Here is a 27,109-nt window from a genome sequence, read left to right on the forward strand (position 1 = left end):
AGGAACCCTTTATTTTACAAGTCAGTCAATGTAGACCACATATATGACTGATGCACAGCGGTTGACTGTTGCAAATTGATATTAGTTTCTTTTTATGGTGTAATATTGACCTTGAAAGGTAAAAGTGATATAACTAGTTGTGACAATGTCATTTCTGTATTAAAGTCCATTTGCCACAAGTTATAGATATTTTACCTGGGATATTGGGTAAAATCAATATCAGTGCAATGGAAACACTTAATGGAAAAAAGACTTCTATGAATTTTATTATGAAAAGGTCTGCTTTTTTATTAGTTTGTCTTTACCAATAACAAATTTAGAAAAAAAATAAAGCTTTAGAACTATTTTATTAAACAGATTTTGGATGAATTAAATACATAAGTATAGATAATATTAATTTGAAAGCAATTGTTTAAAGTATAGATAATGTTAATTTGACAGCAATTGTTTTATTTAACATGCTACCTTAAAGGGACATATTACTCATATGCTAAATAACTTGAAAGTGATGCAGCATAACTGGAAAAAGATGTATAGTCTCAGATGATAAGATGGCAAAAAGTAGACTACAAGAAATGGGTCAAGCATTGATTAAAAGGGGATATGACCCCAATTTTATTAATAAAGACATTTCTGAAGTCATGATAATCACTAGATGAGAATTATTACAAAATAATAAAACAAAAGGAAAAGAAAGATAAATCTGTAGAAAAAAGGATGATTTTCGCTAGTGATTATCATATATTAAGTAAGAAAATACATAATATTATTTGCAAACTTTGGTCTATACTTCGCATTTGTAATTCAGAGTTAATAGAATTTCAACAGCCCCCTATGCTAGCCTATAGAAGGGCACATAACCAAAGGGATACTCTAATCAAAGCAGACATGGGGTCAAATAAAATGAGTAGACAATCCTTTATTTGTAAGAAGAATACAGTCTGCTTCTCTTGTTTAAATGTGTAGAGCATATATATAAATCTGTCTAAATAATACAATAATACTATTTAATAATTTGTTTAAATGTTTATTTACTGTAAATATTTAACATTCTAATGTTCTTCACATAATGTAAAATTGTATTTTTATTATTAAATATATATTCCTCGATAAATCTGTATTTAACTATACCTGTATATATTCTTATAGATAGACACATAAGGGCCGAGTTCATCAGTTCCGGTATCGCAGTTGCCACAGAGATCAGCGGACACCAGAGCTGCACTTTGCCTTTTCCATTTTTGGTATGGTAAGTCTTTTTCTACACTCCCCGAAATTGATTGTATCCTTTTTAAAAATACATTGAGATATATTTAATATAAACCTTAGGACCATAATAAAACTGGAAGTTTGGGACTACCAACAAGTGGAATCTTTTTATTTAGCCCAAAGTGCAAAGTGAACACTTTAAATTTAGCCCTAAATATCAACCAATAACACTGATTATTAGAAAATATGAAGTTTATACATTTTTTCTTTTCCAATAAATATATTAAGTATTTTAACTGCCACTGGATTTTTTGTACACTATTTTGGATTGATACAGATTCCCCACCTCTAGACTTGAATAACTATAGGAATGCTTTGAAAACATCAGCAGCTTTATAACAGTATGGATAAGATCCCATCCAGGCAAACCATAAAACTCATGCGATTGAGGTTAAACCATGTGAACCATGTGAAATGTACAGTTAACCAGCATCATTTTGAGCCCTCTTTTTTCACTTTTTTTCCCTTTCTGTTTTTCTTTTGTCCTTTTTTCCCGCCTTCCTTTCTTCCTCATTGGGCACAGTTTCTACTCCCCTTGCTTTATATATATATATATATATATATATATATATATATATATATATATATATATATATATATATATGCTTAATAATACTTTTTGTTCTATGTGAAGAACATTGGAATGTAATATGCATAAAGTCCTTTGGGTTTCGGGCTTTAGGTGTAATGCAGTGTTGAGCTAGTGCTCATGAAGAATTAGTTATCTTAATGCATGTTATGTGAATATTAAATATAAAAAATTAATAATATATTAATAATTATTAATAATTTTTATAGTTACTGAAATATATATATATATATATATATATATATATATATATATATATATATATATATATATATATATATATACATATAATAATAAATAGATTCCATGGAAAATTTAGAATTTTTCATTAATTTATAATAATTGTTTACATTAATATTTTTCAATATTTTATATTTATTAAATACATAACACACTTTAATATAGCTCATGTCAAGTTAAGAATTAGCCTACTCATGTAGGGTTTATGTGCACAAATTCAACAGGACTATACTAAATCTTCATATGCGCTAACCCAACATGAATTATATTAAGGTGCATTATGTATTTATTAAATAATGTAAATAATTACAAAAAAAAGTTCCCAAGGCATCCCAGCAAGAAAGAAAGGGAGTGCTGTATAAAGAAAAATTATATAAAGCCCTTAACCCCTCCCTTGGGAGGTGCATAAAAACAAATGCTCACATAAGTTCACCCTTAGTGACAACGCTCAATATATGTGCAATTCAAACAAGAGCTATAGTTGATATTAGCTTATCAGTTTATATATATTATTATAGTATTATATATATAGAGCAGAAATTGAGGAATATTATATGTAATGGATACATGTATTGATCAAGGGTACAGAAAGTAATAAAATATCAATTTAAACGTATATGAATACTTAATAATAATGATACTATTAGAAAATATGCCATAAATACCTATTGGAAATGCTATGAATACCTATTAAATATGAGTACAGGTTAGACTATATATGGCTTAATGGACCTGGGAAATTAGAAGATGTACAAAAAATAGCTAATAGCTGAGTTGAATCCCACAGGTAGCAGGTAACCAAGCTTATAGATCCAGTATATCTCCTGCTTGGAGAGTATACAGAATTTGTCACCACCTCTTGGGGGTTTGACAATCTGCTCGATTTCCTGCCACCTGAAGGACCCAACATCTCCATTATGAACCTCCAGAACATGTTTAGATAGTGCTGACACTGTTCTCTCATGAGAAATATGGGACAGGTGTTCTTTAATATGTGTCCCTACTTCCCTAGTCGTTCTTCTTACATATTGTTGACAACACAAAGTACACTCAATTAGGTGCACTACGTATTTACTGCCAAATTTGAAACCTCCTTTAGTTTAAAATATTTCTGTACTGGTGGCTGAGGAAAATGTAGTGGCTATTTTAATATGGTCACATGAACCACATGACCGTTTACCACATTTAAAGGTGCCTTTAAAATGTAACCATGAGCTCCTACGTTCCTCACCTTTAAGTAAACTAGGAGACAATAAATTTCTTTTGTATACAAAGTTGCAACCATCATTAATCGGGGCATATTTATCAAGCTCCGAATAATGTCCATAAATAATGAAAAATGCACACCAATAGCAAAAAATGTTTTTTCTTTATATATAATAATATATAGGGTGGTCTTATTTAAAGGGACACTCTAGGCCAAAATAAACTTTCATGATTCAGATAGAGCATGTAATTTTAAACAATTTTCCAATTTACTTTTATCACCAATTTTGCTTTGTTCTCTTGGTATTCTTAGCTGAAAGCTTAACCTAGGAGGTTCATATGCTAATTTCTTAGACCTTGAAGCCCACCTCTTTCAGATTGCATTTTAACAGTTTTTCACCACTAGAGGGTGTTAGTTCCCATATTTCATATAGATAACACTGTGCTCGTGCACGTGAAGTAATCTGGGAGCAGGCACTGATTGGCTAGACTGCAAGTCTGTCAAAAGAACTGAAAAAAGGGGCAGTTTGCAGAGGCTTAGATACAAGATAATCACAGAGGTTAAAAGTATATTATTATAACTGTGTTGGTTATGCAAAACTGGGAAATGGGTAATAAAGGGATTATCTATCTTTTAAAACAATAAAAATTCTGGTGTAGACTGTTCCTTTAAACAAAAGGCTTTTTTTTTATTTAAAATTTTTATTGAGATATTCAAAAGAGACAACAAAGAATATACAGGTCAAGTTTTAGAGTACAGGGGCTGAAACAAAGTGAGAATTATACAAGCCCATTGGTCATGAAATTACCCTGTGTTTACATATACATTCACAGTTATCTTTGCTGTATGAGATCTAAATGACAAGAGAAAAGAGTATATTCCAAAGATGGGATAACAGGTTATGTCAGTCTCTCTCGTATTGCACACATTTTTCAATAAAGTTTAAACATACTTATAAACCAACCATTAATACAACAGGTAAAACTGAGGGGAACAACTCTCAGCTAGAGAAAGAAAATGGAGAAAAGGGTAAAGAGCAAGAGGAAGAAGAGAAGAGAGAAAAGAAAAAAAAAGGGGGGGGAAGGGGGGTTGGGGGGTAGATGGAACATAATGTCAGTTCCTCTTGGAAAGCACAACATCTCAGAATCCAGATCAAATCTGTCTACTCCACAAGGCCAACATCATTTCGTGGACCTCTAGGTGGTGTGTTTTTAGATAGTGATATCTCTCCAAGGAAAGGAGGTCCGCAACGGCCGCTCTCCAGTCCTCTAATGTAGGGATAATCTGGGTCTTCCATAGCTTTGGTATTAGCTTCTTAGCTGCAGTGAGCATAAGTAGTAGGAGAGGGTGTTTACCTTCGCCAGACAACTTTGGAAAAGAGAGGAACAGCAATGTGGTAGGGGCATGAGGAACCTGTGTTCCCAATATCTCCGACATTTCAGACATGACCACTCACCAGAATTCCCCAAGCCTGGGGCAAGCCCACCAAATATGGAGGAGCGTACCCTCCTCTACACATCCCCTCCAGCAGGTGTTATTAAGTGAGGGGTATAACTTGTGTAGAAGGGACGGGGTTAGATACCATCAACACAGGAGTTTTATGTGGATTTCTTGTATCACTGCCGAGACAGATGATTTTTTGGTCATTCGGAAAGTGTGGTGCCAGGACTCCTCCTCTAAGTTATAATTTAATTCTTTCTTCCATGAGTACGTGTAGGAGGGGAGGTTCAATGCGTCAGGTCTGCTTAAAATTTTGTAAATTTTAGAGATCAAGTGAGTCGGGCTTTCGTGCGAAACGCAAAGCTCCTCAAAGGGTGTCATTTTCCTACCCAAGTCTCCTTTATGTTTGTGATGAGTTATAAAATGTAACAATTGATGATAATGAAGCCATGAGGAGAAAATCTCCCCGTGTGCCTCCATCATGTCAGAATGTGTTTTAAACTTCCCATCTATTGTGACAAATGATATCGTGCCCGTGCGGAGGCTGTATGGTTGCAGTTTTGTAAATCCTAGTTTACAAAATGGGAGGGCAGCATGTTCTATGATAGGTGTAAGGGGGGCATTTCTAGAAGATATGTGAATAGTCGTGGCCAGTGTCCTATCCCAGTCTGTCAGAACATTAGCTGTGATAAGGTAGTTATTAATTAATTTGGGTCTGAGTTGATGTGTCGTCCACCCTAGTGTAGCAATGTTGTTTAATTTGAGTATTTGTCTATCAATATTAATCCATGTTTTGTCCTTAGAGTTGTGGGCCCATTCCACCATATGTTGTAGCGAAATTACTTGTTTGTATCTTTCCAAACAAGGCACTCCCAATCCCCCCTCGTCTCTTGATAAATACATAGTTTTCCTAGGGATTCTGGGTCTGGCCCCATCCCATATATACTGTTCAAATGTTTTTTGTAATTGTGGAATATACCCTTCGGGGAGTGAAATGGGGAGAGCTTGGAGAAGATACAAAATGCGGGGCAAGATGTTCATTTTAAGCACTCCAATTCTCCCAAGCCATGATAACTTTTTGCTTTTCCAAGACGATAGGTCTCGGACAATGTCATCTTTTAAAGCATTATAATTTAGTTTAATTAGGTCGGGTGTGTTGGTGGAAAGAAAGATACCTAAGTATTTTAGTTTGTGGCGAGCGATGGGGATGTTGTAAGATCTACTCAGATGGTTTATGGAGCTTGGATTAGAATTGATATTGAGGAGCTCAGATTTGGAAAGGTTCAGTTGAAAATTAGAGATCTTACCATAATCACTCAACTCTGTGAGTAACGCAGGTATAGAGGTGTCGGCCTTTGTTAGCATAAACAACGCATCATCTGCATAGAGAGCTTGTTTATGCTCTTGCTCCCCTATCGTCATGCCCTTAATCTCGATGTTATTTCTAATCCTCTGAGCCAGAACCTCCTAGGAGATGGCAAAGAGGAGGGGGGAAAGGGGACACCCCTGCCTAGTGCCGTTTCATATGTCAAACGAGTCAGAGAGGACCCCGTTAGTTCTAATTTTAGCATTGGGTTTGGAGTACAGCGCCATTGTCATATTCAGAAAGGGCTCGGGGAAGCCCATTTCCAGCATAGACCTTTGCAGAAAAGACCATCGAACCCGGTCGAAGGCCTTCTCCGCATCGGTCGCCAAGAGGACCAGGGGTGTATTAGTCGCTTTTGCATAGTTCATAAGATGAATAATTTTTATGGTGTTATCCCGGGCCTCTCTTCCCGGGACAAAACCCACTTGGTCGGTAGCTATCAATCTAGGCAGAAGTTTGTTCAGTCTGTTAGCTAGGACCTTAGCCAACAGTTTCACATCCGAATTAATGAGGGATATAGGTCTAAAATTTTCAGGTCGGGTGGCTGTCTTACCGGGCTTAGGAATAATGGTTATGTGGGCCTCCAGGAGAGACTTAGATAGGACTGGGGCGGTACGTAAATTGTTGAATAGTTGTAGCATATGAGGGGACAGCTGATTGCTAAATATCTTATAATAATTTGGAGTAAATCCATCTGGTCCTGGACATTTGCCTGCTGGGGTATCTTTTAAAGCCTGCTGAAGTTCCTCTAGAGTGATAGTGGATGCAAGACTCTCTCTATCACTGTCAGTCAAAGTGGGGAGGTTAAGATTATAGAAATATTTATCCAGATGTTCTCTGAGGTTAGTTTCTACTACAGGTAGGGATGGAGGGGTGGCTTTGTCTATGTTATACAAAGTCATGTAATAGTCCCTGAAAGTAGAGGCTATCAATTTACTATTGTGAACTACTTTACCATCTGTGGTGTGTAGGGCTTGAATATATGAGGCCAATTGTCTCCTCCGAAGGGTTCTTGTGAGCACTCTACCTGGTTTGTTCCCACCCTCAAAGAAATATTGCTTAAGGCATAAGGCCGTTCGCTGATGTTGTTTTATAAGGTATTGTTTGAGTTCTGCTCTTGCGGACAACAGCTCCTTTTTACAGTAAATTTGTGTGATAAGTTTTGGCTTGTTTTGACAGTCTAATACTATGTTTTATGAATACTCCTCGAATCACCGATTTATGTGTTTCCCACTCCAATGTAGGGGAAGATGATGTGTTTGCATTGAGTGAAAAGTATTCAGAAAGGGCCCTCTCTACTTCCCCCAGGATAAGCGGGTCTTCTAAAAGGGATTCATCGAGTCTCCAGCTTTTACTTAAAACTGGGAGGTCAGGCCAAAGAATGGAGCAGGTAACAGGAGCGTGGTCGGACCACGTGATGTTACCAATTTCACATTGAGAGATAAGGGACAGTCCATGAGAGTCAGTCATGACATAGTCAATTCTAGAGTAACTATTGTGGGGTGCTGAAAAAAAGGTATAGTCTCTGTCATTAGGGTGTAGAATTCTCCAAACATCATGTAGGGCATGTGCAGTTAAAGCTGATCTGGTTTTCTTAAGGACTGAGCTAGGTACACTCGAGGTTCCCCTTGAGGTGTCCACTAGTGGGTTAATGCTGAGATTAAGATCACTGGCCAGAAAAACCACACCCTTAGCGTTATCTAATAAGAGGTTTAGTACGTGTTTACGGAATTTATCCTGGGTAGTGTTAGGTGCATATACATTTAAGATAGTAAGGGGTTGGCCGTGTAGAGTGCCCACTAAGAATATGAAACGTCCTTTTGGGTCTTTGGTTAAGTGAGTAATTTGTATGGGGAGTGTTTTATGAATGAGAATCCCCACTCCACTTTTTTTTTATCAGGACCAGAGGCGAAGATAGAAATGGGAAAGTGCTTAGGGGCCCAGTGCTGTTCTCTCCCCCTTTGAAAGTGGGTTTCCTGTATTAGAATAATTTGGCTTTTCAATTTGTTTAGTTCACAGAGAGCAATCGAGCGTTTGCCCGTACTGTTGAGGCCCTTTGCATTTATAGAGGTTAGCCTGAGAGAGTGGTCACCAAATCTACTGTGCTGCATCATGGGGGGGGGGGGGAGGGAGAGAGAGAAGAGGAGAAAAAAAAAAAAAGGAAAGGGGGAAAACAAAAAGAAAAGAAGGAAGTGCAAGTAGGATCAGAAAAGTAGAAAAGCATATAATAAAGAGAAGCGCAGAAACAGAGAAGAACTGAAGAAAGTCTTAGAGAGCGTAGAGAGGAGGATAACCAAGAGGAATAGAGGGGACAGAAAGGTAGAGCTCCAAGAGAGGAGCAAGCACCCTTGTCTTGTGAAAGGGTAGCAAAAATGGGGTAGTGTCTTCACAACCAAATGTGTAAAGGGTGTAGTATAAAGAGCGTTTTTATTGATGGCACAAATGGGAAAGGGTGAGTGGTGAGGGGGGGGAGGGGAGGGAGAAAGGCTACAAGGTATACCCAGCTTGCGCTATGTGGTTTTTCGTGTTCCTAAAGGCATCTTAGGTATAGAGTATGTGCGTCTTAGCATTATTTAAGTTCGGATTGAGGGGTCCCCTCCAGGGGCCGCTGTGCTAAGGTACTCTTGTATCTGGTATGTTAGAAGAGGGGGTGAGGCGCTAATTGTTAGAAGTCTGGGATATTGTATAGGTGAAGAGGTTACTCTACCAATCTATGGGGATTTACAAATAATGAGGGGAAGAGAGCATTGGTTTTGCACCAAGCGCTAAGGGAGTGTGAGTAGGATAACCTGTATTGGCAGATGCATAAACAATAAACCAACAAAGCAATATCAACAACTTCTCTAACAATGATAAACCTCAAATAACTGTATTATTATTCTACTGAACATAAACTCTTCTTACCCCTTCTTCATAGCAGAGAACATGAATAAGGGAGAAAAATGCACATAAGGTAAAAATCAAAACATTTTACAATATCAGTGTGATACAGTTAGAAAGAGCCTGAGATCAGATCAGTTCTAGTGACTGCTATAGGCTCAAGGATTAGAGCTCCAAAAAAAAAAGGATACATCATGGTGTGTAGGGGAAAGTAAGTATAGTTCAACTCCCTCCACCTCCCTGTGTCCAAGAGTCTGGTGTGGTAACAAGATGAGTTCAGAGCAGCAACAGGCCAGGTCGCCCGTCGTCTGCTCTATGTAGAGGAAGCAAACTCTCAGATTTATGTTCTAAACTTAGGCAGCCTCATTAAGGTGGATGAAAAGAGTCAGCCAGGGGTTGAGGAGGCCCTTGAGGATGATGAAGAGGCCCGGATGTTGTCGCCAGACAAAGAGGCACTTCCTTCAGGAGAATCTGGGATTGAGAGTTCCTTGTAGAATAGGTTGAGGTCTGCCCCAGGGCGATAAATAGCTGTTTTATTATTGGCTGTGGCTATTAACGAGACCGGGAATCCCCATCTGTATTGTATCTTGTGCAGTTTCAAAATGTTGGTGACGATGGACAGTTCTCTTCTCTTCTGGAGAGTGGTGGGGGATAGGTCTGTGTATAGCTGTATTTCCTCTCCTGCATGCATAATTGGTTGTTTTGTTCTCGCACATCTCAGAAGATCTTCTTTATCTTTGTATTTAAGAAATTTAACAATTATGTCTCGTGACGGGGCTTTAGGAGGAGGTCTAGGTCTCAGGGCTCTGTGAGCCCTCTCTATCTGGATATCTTCGCCAGCGGGATTATCTTTAATTATTCTAAATAGGGCCTGAAGGTACCCCTCTATAGCTGGGGGGAAAATGGTCTCAGCAACTCCCCTGATTCTAAGATTATTCCGGCGAGTCCTATTTTCTAGGTCCTCTAGCTTTTCAGAGAGCTGATATACCCTGTTATCTATTTACTGGATTCCCGCTGTGTTATTTTGAACTTCAGTAGTTAAAGCCATGTGATTTGTTTCCAATGCAACAACTCTTTTCTCCATTGCTCCCAGGTCTTTTCGTAGATCTCCAAAAAGAGTCCTCATTTCATGGAGCACAACTTTAATGTCATCCTTGGAAGACAAATGGGACAAGTCTTTTTTTGTTATAAAGGAGCTTAAGTCTGGTGCAGCCATGTCATTAGACACTGCTTTAGAGGCCGTTGAGTCCGTATTATCTTCTCTGTTTAGGGTGAGTGAATCCTTGGGCACCAGGTACTGATTAAGGATCTTAGAGGAAGGTGTTTTGTCTCCTTTAGTCTGCCTCTTGCAAGGCATCCCCCAGTTTTACGTGTTGTAGCCCTGAAACTACTGTGTGTGTCTCACTGATTGTAATGAGGGAGCTGGAATGCAGTTTGTTAGGAAGGCGAATTGATGAGATTAGGGTTAAAGACCTCTGACTATAGTTATTAAAGCCAACAGAGTAATCTATTAGCTGTCCTTATGGTTGTGAATAAAGCTGACACAGGCTCTCAACCCAGTGAAATATAGTGATATAAAGCGTTATTGGTTGTGCTGAGCTGAGTATGGAGGAGGTAAAAAAGGCAGGCCCAAGCAGGATCAGATCTTTCCCTGCCTATTGCACCCTTTTCAGAAGCGCAATTAGGGAGCTGAATTGGGGTCCTTTTCACTGTGATATTGGAATGTTATTTTTCCCTCTAACTTGTGCCGTAGCTAATAAAAATAATGTGACGTCAGGGGATTGTTCTTTAAATCCAACTGAAAGCGTACAGTCCTGGGTTTATGCATGCAGCTTAGCTATGTCTTAGCCCACAAGAGAGGCTGTACAAGTGCTCCTCTGCCCCTCAGACCGCTGCAACAGGGAAGCGCTCCAGGAGCTCACGTGTGAGTGTGTCAGTCTCACCTTATACAGTCTGAGTACTCGCGGTTGCTGTGAATCACCTCCGTATCTCCCGGTGTTTGTATCTGAGCAATGCGGTCAGCGAGTAAACCCTCAGCCAGGTCTTAACACTCCTCTATCTTGCAGCGGCTGCTGTGAAATCGACTCCCACCAGAGCGCCTTAAGCCTTGCGCACCTAGGCCACAGCCAGAGCTCTCATCTTCTCGTTCGAATAATTAGATCAGGAGCAGGAGTCTATCGTGAGGAGGGATCTTTAAAAGTCGAGGGGATAAGAAATTAGGGATTTATGCCATCAAGTTAAGCTTTCTTTCGGTCTAGAAGACAGGAGCCCTTCTAGCAAGCTGCCATCTCCTAGCGTGGCTAGACTCCGCCCCCTAAACAAAAGGCTTTTAACTGCCAAAACTAGATGTCATGTTCAGGGGATAGTAGAAATACAATGACACAGAGAAACAAAAAACAGTGCAGTAAATAGTGGGCGTCATGGAGTTACAAGCCGTTACCATAGCAACATGCAAAGTGAGCAAACCAATGTAGTATTAATCCCAACATATATGTTGAAATGTTCAAAGCTGCTTATATGTAGTGTTGGTGCAAACAAGCAAATAAGTAAAGTGCAAGAAGCAAGAGTTCATAGGTATGGCTAGCAGGGTTAACTCTCAGCCTTGAATAACACTGGGGCCCACAACCGGTGGTATCAGCCCATAATAGTGCAGTCTCCTTTGTCTGGTGTCCATGGACCCAGTCCGGTTTGTGTCACACTATGCAGGAATTCCGCTATGATCCCACCTGATGTGTCTCTAACTCCAAATCTGATCAACTTGTCTCCAGAATACGCCCCGTGACTCCTCCTCCGAACCTGACATAGTGTAAAAGATAGCCCTAGCTTGCTGCAGACTAGAATGTAGGAATGAAGTCCCAGTACTCCATGAGTAAAAATGAAAAAAAGTTCCCAAAATGATCAAAAAACTTTATTGGATAATATTAAAAAAACTCCAAAAAATGGCAGACTCCGTGTAGAATTGAGAGCTATCATTAAAATGTCTGACCGGTTTCAGCCATGCAGGCTGTAGTCATAGACATAGAGCATGTTAACAGGTGTAGCTTATTTAAAGCCCTTAACCCCTCCCTTGGGAGGTGCATAAAAACAAATGCTCACATAAGTTCACCCTTAGTGAAAACGCTCAGTATATATGCAATTCAAACAAGAGCTATAGTTGATATTAGCTTATCAGTTTATATATATTACTACAGTATTATATATAGAGAGAAGAAATTGAGGAATATGATATGTAATGGATACATATATTGATCAAGGGCACAGAAAGTAATTAAATATCAATTTAAACATATATGATTACTTAATATAAATGATACTATTAGAAAATATGCCATAAATACCTATTTGATATGCTATGAATACCTATTAAATACGAGTACAGGTTAGACTATATATGGCTTAATGGACCTTGGAAATTAGAAGATGTACAAAAAATAGCTAAAAAAAATTCCAAAGAATCCGGGGGACAATCCTCTTACAAATCACTGTTGCCAATAGTTGATAATATCAAATTCTGAATTGCATCTCACAGGTAGCAGGCAACTGAGCTTATAGATCCAGTATATCTTCTGCCTGGAGAGTATGCGGAATTTGTCACCACCTCTTGGGGGTTTGACAATCTGCTTGATTGCCTGCCACCTGAAGGACCCAACATCTCCATTATGAACCTCCAGAAAATGTTTAGATAGTGCTGGCACTGCTCTCTCATGAGAGATATGGGACAGGTGTTCTTTAATACGTGTCCCTACCTCCCTAGTCATTCTTCCTACATATTGTCAAGAACATGAAGTACACTCAATTAGGTACACTACGTATAACTGCCACATTTGACACATCATTTAGTTTAAAATATTTCTGTACTGGTGGCTGAGGAAAATGTAGTGGCTATTTTAATATGGTCACATGAACCACATGGTGACTTTAAAATGTAACCATGAGCTCCTACGTTCCTCACTTTAAAGTAAAGTAGGAGACAATACATTTCATAGAGTCAAATTTCTTTTGTACACAAAGTTGCAACCATCATTAATCACCTTTCATAGGATTTTATCTCCACGCAAGATGGGAATGTTTTTTCTAATGATGTTGCATACCTGGTGATACTGGTTTGAGTAGGCAATATCTACCCAAACCTGTGTAGTAGAAAATTTGGAGGGTGATATACCACAGAAAGGTATTTTTAAAGATTAAAAAACAGTGGAGCCATCCTTATACGGGGTAGGCACCAAAGACGCGGTGGTTCCCATTACCCAGTGACCCCTAACCCACAAGAGGGAAGTAATAGTATGGAAGTAAGTCACCTGGTTTTTCAGTGGGCCCCGAAATGACCCAGGGGAGTGTGGCGGGGCAATACACAGAAATGCAAAACACTAGACTTCCAACAACAGAGATACCCGGTGAGGGAGAACAGAGAAACTCCAAAACACAGGTACCAATAATGCACAACACTGTGATTAATCTTTCATCTTATAACCTCACTGAACTCGAGAGGAAGGTTTTGAGTTATGGTCTTGGGTTTGTTCCCTCACTGAATTTTGACTTATTCCAGACCATTCTGGATGTCAATAGTCTTGTGAGACACTCAGAAAGTTCTTCCCAGAATCTGAAACTAATACCATTTCTAACGTTGTTTGTGACACAAATTTCATTGACTATGACAGAATGACATTCACCGATATATGTGCCCTTACTAGTCTGGAGTATTTATCAGGCTTAGAAGCAGGTTATCAAATGTTAGATCAAACCAAAACACACAAATTGAAGTCTACATCTAACTTTTATCCTCAACAAGTTAGAGGTAAAAGCCTGGAAGTTTTCCACAAAAGGGTTATGGAGGACCTCACAACACTTTCCCACTCTCAAAATAAACATATATCTAATCTTACTAGAAGAGAAAGAGAGGCCATTAAACATCTTCAGCATAACAACCACATTGTCATTAGACAATTGGATAAGGGTGGGAGTATAGTGGTGTTGCATAGGGACACATATACTTTAGAGGCCCTAAGACAGTTGGGAGATTCTGAAGCCTATTCTTCTCTGACAAGGGACCCTACCATTACATTTAGTCACACTAAATGGGCTAGAGATGGGCATCATAGATAAGCACACTTTTGATTGCTTGCTGGTTGAAAACCCTGTGATGCCCATCTTCCACCATTTTCCTAAAGTCCATAAAAGTCTTTACAATGTACAAGGCAGACCAATAGTGGCAGGAATTGGTTCGTTCCTATATATCTAAATGGGTTGACAACTTTTTTACAACCGTTAGTACAAAACCTGCAGAGTTATGTACGTGACACAGCACCTACTCTATCCAAATTAGAACAAACAAGATGGGAGCCAAATTATAGTTGGATAACTATCGATGTAGTGGCACTATATTCTTCCATACCACACAAATATGGACTCCAAGCTGTAGAATTCTTTTTGGACATGTGTATTGATCTTGATCCTGAGCATAGACATTTCTTGATAAGAGTCATCAAATTTCTATTACAACACATTTTTTTCAAATTTTTAGAGGTATTCTATCTCCAAAGGCGTGGAACCGCGATGGGGGCGAAATGTGCCCCCTCCTACGCCAACCTCTTCATGGGGTGGTGGGAGCGGTTTCACGTCTATGGAGATGGAAATATGTTTTCTGGATATATCATTAAATATATAAGATTTATTGATGATCTTTTGATCATCTGGTTTTCAGGAGAGACACAAGCAAAGGAACTGTTTGACTACTTGAACAATAATGAAGTGGGCTTGAAGTTCACCTTTGAGTGGCACAAAAAACCCATAAATTATTTGGATGTAACTTTGACTGGCGATACTGATTCCAATATAATGATTTCATACCTCTATCGTAAGCCTATCTCTGGGAACACCCTACTGCACGCCAAAAGCAGCCACCCCAACATGTGTTTAAGGGAATAGCGAAAAGTCAATTTATGCGAATTAAACACAACCATTTCCAGAGACAGGACTACCTTAGAAAGAGTGAAGATCTTAGCAGATGAATGTTGAAAAGGAATTACCCAGAGAAAGTAATCAACAGGGCACGTTCTGAGGTTGATCAGATGGATAGGTCTCAACTATTTTCTCAGACAAAGTTGTTAAAGGGACACCTAAGGCTCGCAATAAACCTATGCTAGTGACGGCCTACTCAAAACAGTATCACCAGGTATGCAACATCATTAGAAAAAACATTCCCATCTTGTGTGGAGATAAAATCCTACGAAAGGTGATTAATGATGGTTGCAACTGTGTACAAAAGAAATTTGACTCTAGGAAATTTATTGTCTCCTAGTTTACTTAAAGGTGAGGAATGTAGGAGCTCATGGTTACATTTTAAAGGCACCTTTAAATGTGATAAATGGTCATGTGGTTCATGACCATATTAAAATAGCCACTACATTTTCCTCAGCCACCAGTACAGAAATATTTTAAACTAAAGGATGTGTCAAATGTGGCAGCAAATACGTAGTGTACCTAATTGAGTGTACTTTGTGTTGTCGACAATATGTAGGAAGAATGACTAGGGAGGTAGGGACACGTATTAAAGAACACCTGTCCCATATTTCTCATGAGAGAGCAGTGTCAGCACTATCTAAACATTTTCTGGAGGTTTAGATAATGTTAGGTCCTTCAGATGGCAGACAATCGAGCAGATTGTCAAACCCCCAAGAGGTGGTGATAAATTCCGTATACTCTCCAAGCAGGAGATATACTGGATCTATAAGCTTGGTTGCCTGCTACTTGTGGGATTCAACTCAGAATTTGATATTATCAACTATTGGCAACACTGATTTGTCCACCGGATTCAGGTTTTTTTTTTTTAGCTATTTTTTTGTACATCTTCTAATTTCCAAGGTCCATTAAGCCATATCTAGTCTAACCTGTACTCATATTTAATATGTATTCATAGCATATCCAATAGGTATTTATGGAATATTTTCTAATAGTATAATTAATATTAAGTATTCATATACTTTTAAATTGATATTTAATTACTTTCTGTGCCCTTGATCAATATATGTATCTATTACATATCATATTCCTCAATTTCTTCTCTCTATATATAATACTGTAGTTATATATATAAACTGATAAGCTAATATCAACTATAGCTCTTGTTTGAATTGCATATATATTGAGCGTTGTCACTAAGGGTGAACTTATGTGAGCATTTGTTTTAATGCACCTCCCAAGGGAGGGGTTAAGGGCTTTAAATAAGCTACACCTGTTAACATGCTCTATATCTATGCCTACAGCCTGCATGGCTGAAACCGGTCAGACGTTTTAATGATAGCTCTCATTTCTACATGGAGTCTGCCATTTTTTGGAGTTTTTTTTAATATTATCCAATAAAGTTTTTTGATCATTTTATACAGCACTCCCTTTCTTTCTTGTTGGGACGCCTTGGGAACTTTTTTTCGTTATTACTCATGGAGTACTGGGACTCCATTCCTGCATTCTAGTCCACAGCAAGCTAGGGCTGTCTTTAACACTACGTCAGGTTCGGAGGAGGAGCCACGCAGCGTATTCTGGAAACAAGCTGAGCAGAGTTGGAGTGAGACACACATCAGGTGGGATCGTAGCGGAATTCCTGCACAGCGTGACATGAACCGGGCTGGACCACGGACACCGGACAAAGGAGACTGGTAATATATGTTGCCATCTGTTGCTGTATTTAAAGGGTAATTTGCATTTGCACTATTAGGGGCTGATACCACCGGTTGTGGGCCCCAGTGTTATTCAAGGCTGAGAGTTAACCCTGCTAGCCATCCTTGGAACTCTTGCCTCTTGCTCTTTATTTATTTGCTTGTTTGCACCACCGCTACATATAAGCAGTTTTGAACATTTCAACATATATGTTGGGATTAATACTACATTGGTTTGCTCACTCTGCATGTTGCTATGGTAACAGCTTGTAACTCCATGACGCCCACTTTTTACTGCACTGTTTTTTGTTTCTCTGTGTCAATGTAAATAATTATCATAGATTTACCTAAAAAATTCTAAATATTCAACAGAATATATATATATATATATATATATATATATATATATATATATATATATATATATATATTACAGTATCTAATAAATTATTAATAATTATTTTACATTTAATGTTTTTTTTAAATCAAAGATTTTTATTAAGTTATTTAGCATAACAATATGAGTACTGTAATGTTATACATAACATCTCTGATATGTAACAGCCTGTACATATAAAACAAAAAGGAAAACAGTACCACAAAATACAGACATCCTAAAATGTAACATATCTTGATCACATATAAATACCCAAACTAAATGTTGAAACCCAACTAATCAAGCTTGATGTATATATACTTAATATTTCTGCTGGATTATGATACCTAATTTTTAATTTTATATAATTAAGCAAGCAATCCTCCCAAATAGATTAGTTTGCCTAATAGTATAAAGTCCAAAGAAAATTCCGGGACCTGGGATCAGGAAGGTGTGCAAGCTTCAAAGGTACTGCACAATAGCCAAATAAGCATCAATCACAAAACAAGAAGTGGCACCACAAAAATATCTTCAACAGATTTATTTGTGCAAACTGCACAGTATCAAAGCCAGACCAAAAAAATTGCAACGTTTCGGACTTAGTCCTTAATCATGCATAGTTACACCCAAAGTTAATACAGCTTAAATACACTTATAAACCACACCCACCATACATCATACCTGTAGCACACCTGAAATGATGCCATCTAGTGGTCATTAGCAAAATTACAATCACAACATATCAATATCAGTCTAACAACATATAGCTAATAATTAATCAACAAGATTAAACATATTTTTTTTAGAGCACAATACAATTATGTGATACAGAATCCTATTAATCATCACAGTTAACATGGCATAACCCCTTAAAGGCATAGACACCACTCAAGTTCCCTATTCATCCCCTTAGGGAACATGGTATCCAATTTACTAATCCAAAAGTAAATTTCTTATTTTTAACCTCTTGGTTCTATCCCCCCCTCATCTAAGGTGTCCTACCTGTTCCAATATTTGAAACCTCAACTGAGTTAAATTGTGCCCTGCAGATAAAAAAATGATTGGCAACTGGGGCATCCAATTTTTTTTGTTCTTATACTACTTTTATGCATTATCCGTTCACGGACTGTGTGGGTGGTCTCCCCAATGTAGCCCAATCCACATGGGCATTTGATGTAATATACCACAAAGTCAGTGTTGCAAGTATAGTGTCCCCTGATGTCCAATTTTTTACCTGTACTAGGATGACTAAATATAGGGCCCTTGATTATATTATTGCAGTTGGAACAACCTAGGCATGGAAAACAGCCAGAGTTATTTTTGCCAATATAGCCTTGCACTAAGGTCTTCAAAGGACAAATATCGGCATGTACCAATAAATCTTTCAGATTTCTGCCTCTTTTAAAGGCAGGCATAGGTGGCTCTCTGATCTCCAGTACATCGGGGCTGTAGGTCTTTAATATGTGCCAATGATTGGAAATTATTTTCCGTATCCTATTGCTCAATTTTGAATACTGGCTGACAAAGATTAATCTATCAGATTTCTTTTTCTCTTACCCTCTTTATATTCCAATAAATTTTGCCTGGGAATTTGTCTCACATCCTCAATTTCTTTTTGTATTAAGATTGATGCATAACCCCTAACCTTGAAACGGTCATCCATTTCTGCCAATCTTTGCTCTACAGGGCCTGTCTCAGAGACAATCCTTTTTACCCTTAAGAGCTGGCTCCTAGGGAGAGACTTAATCAAAGAAGGGGGATGCATACTGTTATAGTGCAAGAGAGTGTTTCAATCTGTTTCTTTCTTGTGTAGATCCACTACAAGACCATGGGTACTTTTAAGTACCCTAGTATCAAGGAAAACAACACTCTCCTGACTACATACCAATTTCAATTTAATATGACAGGTAGCGAAGTTTAGATTATTAACAAATTCTTCCAAGATCCCAATGTTGACCAACCATACGAGAGGCAGAAATCTGAAAGATTTATTGGTACATGCCGATATTGGCCCTTCGAAGGCCTTAGTGCAAGGCTATATTGGCAAAAAGAACTCTGGCTGTTTTCCATGCCTAGGTTGTTCCAACTGCAATAATATAATCGAGGGCCATACATTTAGTCATCCTAGTACGGGTAAAAATTGGACATCAGGGGACACTATACTTGCAAAACTGACTTTGCGGTATATTACATCAAATGCCCATATGGATTGGGGTACGTTGGGGAGACCACCCGCACAGTCCGTGAACAGATAACTCAGCATAAAAGTAGTATAAAAAAAATTTGGACTCCCCAGTTGCCAATCATTTTTTATATGCAGGGCACAATTTAACTCAGTTAAGGTTTCAAATATTGGAACAGGTAGGACACCTTAGACGATGTGGGGATAGAACCAAGAGGTTATAAATAAGATAAGTATTTTGGATTAGTAAATTGGATACCATGTTCCCTAAGGGGATGAATAGGGAACTTGAGTGGTCTCTATGCCTTTAAGGGGATATGTTATGTTAACTGTGATGATTAATGGGATTCTGTATCACATAATTGTATTGTGCTCTAAGAAAATTATGTTTAATGTTGTTGATTAATTATTAGCTATATGTTAATAGACTGATATTGATATGTTGTGATTTTAATTTTGCTAATGACCACTAGATGGCATCATTTCAGGTGTGCTACAGGTATGATGTATGGTGGGTGTGGTTTATAAGTGTATTTAAGCTGTATTAACTTTGGGTGTAACTATGCATGATTAAGGACTAAGTCCGAAACGTTGCAATTTTTTTGGTCTGGCTTTGATACTGTGCAGTTTGCACAAATAAATCTGTTGAATATATTTTTGTGGTGCTGCTTCTTTTTTGTGATTGATTTTTACCTAATAGTATGATATCTAATGACAATTTGTAAAAAAGTGGATAGGAGATTATAATATTAATTGCAGGAGAAGAAAGTATAATTTAACTTATATATATTCATTACTTAATGAGTGGTCATAAAAGACCTGTCATAGATAACCAGAAAAATCTTATCACAGAAGGAACTCTATGCACAGTAACCTTGTTTCAAATTAAATAATGGCACAATAGATCTCCCCATTTACAAACCAAGAGGCTTTTTGGACAGTATGAGATAAACTTTATCAGGTAAAACATATATTAAAAACAGCTTCTGTCAAGACTTAATACGTCTCGGCTATACTCTTCATAGCTCAGTAAATATCTGTAAACCCATTTATGCCTTGTATGCTAGGGAAAAACTTTTTACATAGCTAACTATTTGAGGAGCATCACCATATGGTTGTTCATAAGTAGTGATGTCGCGAACAGTTCTGCCGCGAATAGTTCGCAGCGAACATAGCATGTTCGCGTTTGAAGCGGACGGCGAACATATGCGATGTTCGATCCACCCCCTATTTGTCATCATTGAGTAAACTTTGACCCTGTAGCTCACAGTCACAAGACACATTCCAGCCAATCAGCAGCAGACACTCCCTCCCAGACCCTCCCACCTCCTGGACAGCATCCATTTTAGATTCATTCGGAGCCTGCATTCTTAGTGAGAGGAGGGACAGTGTAGCTGCTGCTGATTTAATAGGGAAATCGATAGCTAGGCTAGTGTATTCAGTGTCCACTACAGTTCTGAAGGACTCATCTGATCTCTGCTGTAAGGACAGCACCCCAAAAAGCCCTTTTTAGGGCTAGAACATCAGTCTGCTTTTTTTTTTTTTCCCTGTGTAATCTAATTGTAGCCTGCCTGCCAGCTCAGGCTCACTGCGTATACTGTGCCCACTTGCCCAGTGCCACCACTCATATCTGGTGTAACAGTAGTGTACATTTAAAAAAACAAACAAACTTTTTTAATTTGAAATAATAGCAGTCATTTTCCTTCACACGTGTGCGTTTCAGGTCCTGCCAGGGCACAGTGTGACACCAGTGCAAGTTATATCTGCTAAAACAGTAGTGTACATTTAAAAAAAAAAACAACAACCTTTTTTTAATTTGAAATAATAGCAGTCAGTTTCCTTCACACATGTGCGTTTCAGGTCCTGCCAGGGCACAGTGTGACACCAGTGCAAGTCATATCTGCTAAAACAGTAGTGTACATTTAAAAAAAAAAAAAAAAATTCTACTGTGAAATAATAGCAGTCAGTTTCCTTCACACGTGTGCATTCCAGGTCCTGCCAAGGCACAGTGTCACACCAGTGCAAGTCATATCTGCTAAAACAGTAGTGTACATACATTTAAAAAAACCCACCTTTTTTATTGTAAAATAATAGCAGTCAGTTTCCCTCACACGTGTGCGCTCCAGGTCCTGCCAGGGCACAGTGTCACACCAGTGCAAGTCATATCTGCTAAAACAGTAGTGTACATACATTTAAAAAAACAACAACTTTTTTTAATGTGAAATAATAGCAGTCAGTTTCCCTCACACGTGTGCGTTCCAGGTCCTGCCAGGGCACAGTGTCACACCAGTGCAAGTCATATCTGCTAAAACAGTAGTGTACATACATTTAAAAAAAACAACCTTTTTTATTGTGAAATAATAGCAGTCAGTTTCCCTCACACATGTGCGTTCCAGGTCCTGCCAGGGCACAGTGTCACACCAGTGCAAGTCATATCTGCTAAAACAGTAGTGTACATTTAAAAAAAAAAAAAAAACCCTTACACTACCTGAACGATACAACATCATACCTGATGTTTTAAAGCACATTATTCCAAACAATTTAGGAATGTTAGGTGATTTATGCCCTTTATGGATTAAAACCAGACTCTGCATCAACTATGTAATTTTCCATGGGAGTTTGCCATGGATCCCCCTCCGGCATACCGTGTTAGTCCCCTTGAAACAACTTTTACATCACTTTTGTGGCCAGAAAGAGCCCCTGTGGGTTTTAAAATTCGCCTGCCTATTGAAGTCTATGGCGGTTCGCCCGGTTCGCCGGTTCGCAAACTTTTGCGGAAGTTCGCAGTTCGCGAACGCAAAATTTTAGGTTCGCGACATCACTATTCATAAGGGAGCTGTCGTATATGCATAAAAATATTTTAGGGTCCCTATAATATAAGTGCCATGTATAAGAGGCAAATCTGAAATATTATGTAGACATAACAAAGAGCCCCAGTTAACAACCAAGACATGATTGGGATAGTATGAGGCAAAATATTTGCAGTAAAAAAAAAGAGTCTGAGCTAGTTACCCTAATATTATGTAACACAGACTTGAAAATAGTGTGGCTAGAATTATGCCTCCATATCCCTTTCTAATCAGTCTGACACTTACTTTGTAACTGGCCACCTATGCATCTTTAGTTATATATAGTACAAAAAGGATGTCTATTGAGGCATAGTTTATTGCAGGTACATGCTGTGTAGCCCCTAGGTCATAGAAGCAGAACACCCACCACTAGAGGCTAATATATGTAGTCTAGCTCAGCGATCCCAATTATATATAGAAATACATGCTTAGTAGGCTAGGGGAAATCTGTATACATCATTAAAGGCAAAAACAGTCACATACATGATATTGCCCCTTACTTGCAAACTATGAACTATAAACATAAGGTTGTATATAATATAAACAACAACATAGTTATGTATGCAGTTATAAGATCCAATGTTAAGATGTAAAAGACTTCTAATGAGGCTTAGTATGTTTCAGGTATTTGCTGTATACCTCTTAAATCAGAGAAGTAGAATATTTACCACCAGAGACTAGTAACTGCAGTTTGAATTAGTGATCCCAATTATATATAAACATACACCCTCAGCAGGCTTGGTAGAATCTGCATGTAACATTAATAACAGACCTAATCACATACCTGATATTACCCATTACTTGCAAAATGCTAACACTAAGCATAAGGTTGTGCAGTAGAAATAAAAAGTGACATAGTTATGTGTGTAATGATAAGGACCCATACACCCAATTGCACACCCTCCACTAGAGTTTCCAAAACCCACAACCATCAAGGAGCCGGATGCGAGTATGGGAAAGCATGGCATCCACTGCAAAGCATCCAGCACTACCCAACTCCGACTCTTGTGCAGCGATTAAGAGGTAAGTTGTACCCAAATTGTAATGTTATCCAACCAGATGCATAGTCCCTGGTAAGAGATATGGCGGACCGGGTCCCTAACTGCTTACTCAACAGTAGCCCCAGGCTGTAGTTGTTCCACTGGGCGCTGCGGGACAGAATCCTCAATACTTCTAGGTGCCTGGTAATAGCTGAAAGTCTACTTTCCTGCATTGTTGCCAAACCCTCATTACCCCTGCAGGGACCAGCCGCATCCCCTCTCAGGGGAGCCGAGGGTAACAATGAATGGTCTGTGTCTTGTTCTTCAGGTATGATTATTTTAGTTACTTTGGATTGAGGCATTTGGTTAGGGTTGTGCGACACAACTTAACTTTATGTAATGTTCTGGCTTGTGCTATAAATTATAGCAGATTAGTACTGCTCCACTCGGGTAGCTTGGATACCCGAGGGGGGTGATGCAAGTGTGTGATGGTGTTGCGGCATACCTTCCAGTTTCCATCTGTTTGAACCCAGCAGGGGAGATCATAAAAACAGAGGTGTCATTCAGCTCCCTATCTTCTCGAATGTGAGCTTAATAAGTTTCAATGCAGGATGTCAAGTTTGAGAGGAGATACTCAACATGTTTTTAAATTCACTTGAGGAGCTTCATGAAATTGCTGCTGATCGTGGCCGCGATCAAGACACGCCCCCCTTTATATTTAATTTTATATAACGCTCCTTTAGATAACTAATTCTTCATGCCCGCTAACCTGACACCGTGCTAGATCTAAAGAGCAAAATCTGAAGAATGTTACACTTTGTTTACATTCAAAGTTTCTTCAAACAGAATTTTTTTTAATTTTAATTATTATATATATATTTATTATGATAATATTAATGTAAAATATATTTCCATACCTATGTATCTATAGGAATATATTCAGGTATAGGTAAATATATATATTTCGTAATAAAAATAACATTTTCCTGTACATGAAGAACTAATCATAAAGTCTAAAAGGAGAATATGTTAGTCCAGTTGTGATATTTGAAATTATTTGGCTAGCACACACCAGGTTTTGCTTGTGCGCAAACTTTCACTTTCAGCTTGTAATACATGTGCTCATCTGGCAGCGCAAAAGTTTTTTTTTCTAATTTTGGCATGTTTTCTGATTTAGAAACATAATTTAATGTATGGGATATTAATATTCGTCTGAAGACAATGGCAGCAAGTTTTTTTGGTTTGCAATAGTTTGTTTTTTTAACATTGCACTATGTATATCATGTTTTTAACATTGTATTTATACAGCCGCTACAATCACACAGTCGCACTGTACCAAATGTGTTTACTGATAAGAACCCATGTGATACAGTGGGACCGCACTGCAATGTTAAAAAACAAACAAAAAAACGTACACTTATTAACTGAAAAACTTGCAGCCACTGTCTTAAAAACACATTTATTTTAATAACAAACTAAAATACATAATATACTATTTTATAGTATAATGTATATGTAACACAAAATATGCATGTATACAATATACCCACAATCCCAACTTAAATAGGATTATTAATCAAGTACAGAATTCACTACTGTATTGTAAAAATAGAATTTCAATTTCAATTCACACATGTAAATTGTATTGTCTTCCCATACTGTCTAAATAAATCATTAACATTGTCTCCTCATGACAATGCTGATTCAGACATTCTGTCACTGGCAGAGAAGCCTTGCATCCCACAGTGAAGTCTACTAAAAGACCTCTTTGTGAGACTTCAAATCATGATTCAATCCTTTTTAGAAAATTTCACCTGCAATCACGATTACGATACAGATCATTAAATACTCCCCCAAAAATGAGCTATTTAAATAAAGCATTTAAAGAAAATAAAGTTTGTAACTGACATGTATTAGCAATTTTGCTGCTAAAGCTTCTAAAAATGATGATAACCCTTGCAGTACATTCACTGCATATGAATACGTACATCTTACACACTAGCTAGAGAGCAAGGGTCTTTCTCTCACCCCCTAACAAGTGTCCTTACACCCAGCCCCATGCTGGAGCTGTCTGTGTGATGCTTAAACATTAGAAAAGCTGCTGATATAAACTAACAACACTTAGCTGTTTCTCCCTGTCTGTCCACTGTGCAGGGATCTCACACCCCATCTGTCTGCACCTTTACTACGGAATTCTGCAGACACTGAGCTGAATATTTCACACACAGCTCTGTAAAACCATCTCAGGTCTATATTTCACAGAGCTGTGTGTGAAATATTCAGCTCTGTGTCTGCAAAATTTAGTAGTAACAGTGCGGACAGAGAGGGTGTGAGATCCGGGCCGGGCTGGCTGTAAGGACACTAGTTAGGGAGTGAGGGAAGGCCCCTTGCTCTCTAGCTAGTGTGTATGGCGTACGTATCGATATCATCATAATTTTTGAAGCTTTAGCAGCAACATTGTTAATACAAGTCAATTACACACTTTATCTTCTTTGAATGTTTTATTTAAATAGCCCATTTATTTTTGGGGTGTATAATGTCCTTTTAAAGAAAATGAAGAAATACTAATGAAATTCATCAGCATTAATATGATTTCTTTAAATTACCTGTCGGGGCTAAAATACTTACCCCTAGCTTGCTAATGCTGACCCTTCTTCTTAGAGTCCTGGGCCACACAAATAGTCATTGGCAGATTGCAGGACATGTGTTAAAGGAGATTTAGTACAGGCACTGGGATCTACAGTGCTAGGTCACCTATTAGTGCATCCAAGTGTTTTAAGAAAAAGGGTTCTGATTAGCACGGCTCTCCAGCATGCTAGATTGTAAGAATTAGGCTATAGGTAAACTTTTTAACCTGTATCAAAGGAACACTTATATTAGTGTTAGAGTGAAAATGAATCTAAATGTTCCACAAATATTCAGTCTTTTCTTAATTTCAAAACTACTTTCGGCAAATATTCGTGCCAAACGTTTGGCCAAATCTAATTTTTAGTCCTGCACATGTTTAAATTTTACACTTAGAACTCCCCAGTTTTTTAACCTTAAAAAGCTAACCTTTAAAATTTGTCAACAGGAGCGGTTTGTCTAAACCATTTTTAAGCATTATCAATAATGTATTTTGCTAAAAAAATAGTACTTATATCTTTAAAAGAAACACTGTGTGAATTTCTGAATATTGTTATCAGTTAGATGGCAGATCTTTACTATCTAATTAACTGTAAATATGTAGGGCTAGATTAAAATTGGCGCTCTATTAAGCACTCCCTCTCAACTGTAAACTACGCTAGATGGGGGCTTTTTGCACATGTATTTATATACATATATAATCATGTTTTTGTAAAATATATATACAGTATCTATACCTATATATTATATTCCATTGGTTAAAACAACCCACCCAAGCTCAGGTGTACTCATGACAGTATAATGGAGTTGTATATATATAAAGCCAGGGAGTCTCATTCTATTAAAAAACAGCAATGATTCAGCCCCTGAAGGCAAAGTACTGTAGTCTTGGGACCATCAACATTTTTTGCACGCAATATGAAAAAAATGCATTGTTTATTTGCAAGTAGATATGCGGCAATGCCCTCTGCTTTCTTTATATATATTGCATAAATATGATTTATTTCATGTAATTGGCAAGAGTCCATGAGCTAGTGACGTATGGGATATATAATCCTACCAGGAAGGGCAAAGTTTCCCAAACCTCAAAACCTCAAAATGCCTATAAATACACCCCTCACCACACCCACAATTCAGTTTTACAAACTTTGCCTTCTCTTTGTGCTTGATTTCTATGATTGCCTATTAATTTTATGGTTTTCCTTGTGGGAAATCTTTTCAAAGGTTCTCTGTTATCGGTCGTAGGGATTCATCTCCTACCTCCCTTTTCAGATCGATGATATACTCTTATATACCATTACCTCTGCTGATACTTTTTCAGTACTGGTTTGGCTATCTGCTATATGTGGATGGGTGTCTTTCGGTAAGTATTTTTTTCTTATTTAAGACATGTCTCAGCTATTGCGCTTTATGTATTAATATAAAGTTTTAAATATATGTAATTTACTTACATT

Source organism: Bombina bombina, chromosome 5, assembly GCF_027579735.1.
Source record: "Bombina bombina isolate aBomBom1 chromosome 5, aBomBom1.pri, whole genome shotgun sequence".
NCBI classification, from domain to species: Eukaryota; Metazoa; Chordata; class Amphibia; order Anura; family Bombinatoridae; genus Bombina; species Bombina bombina.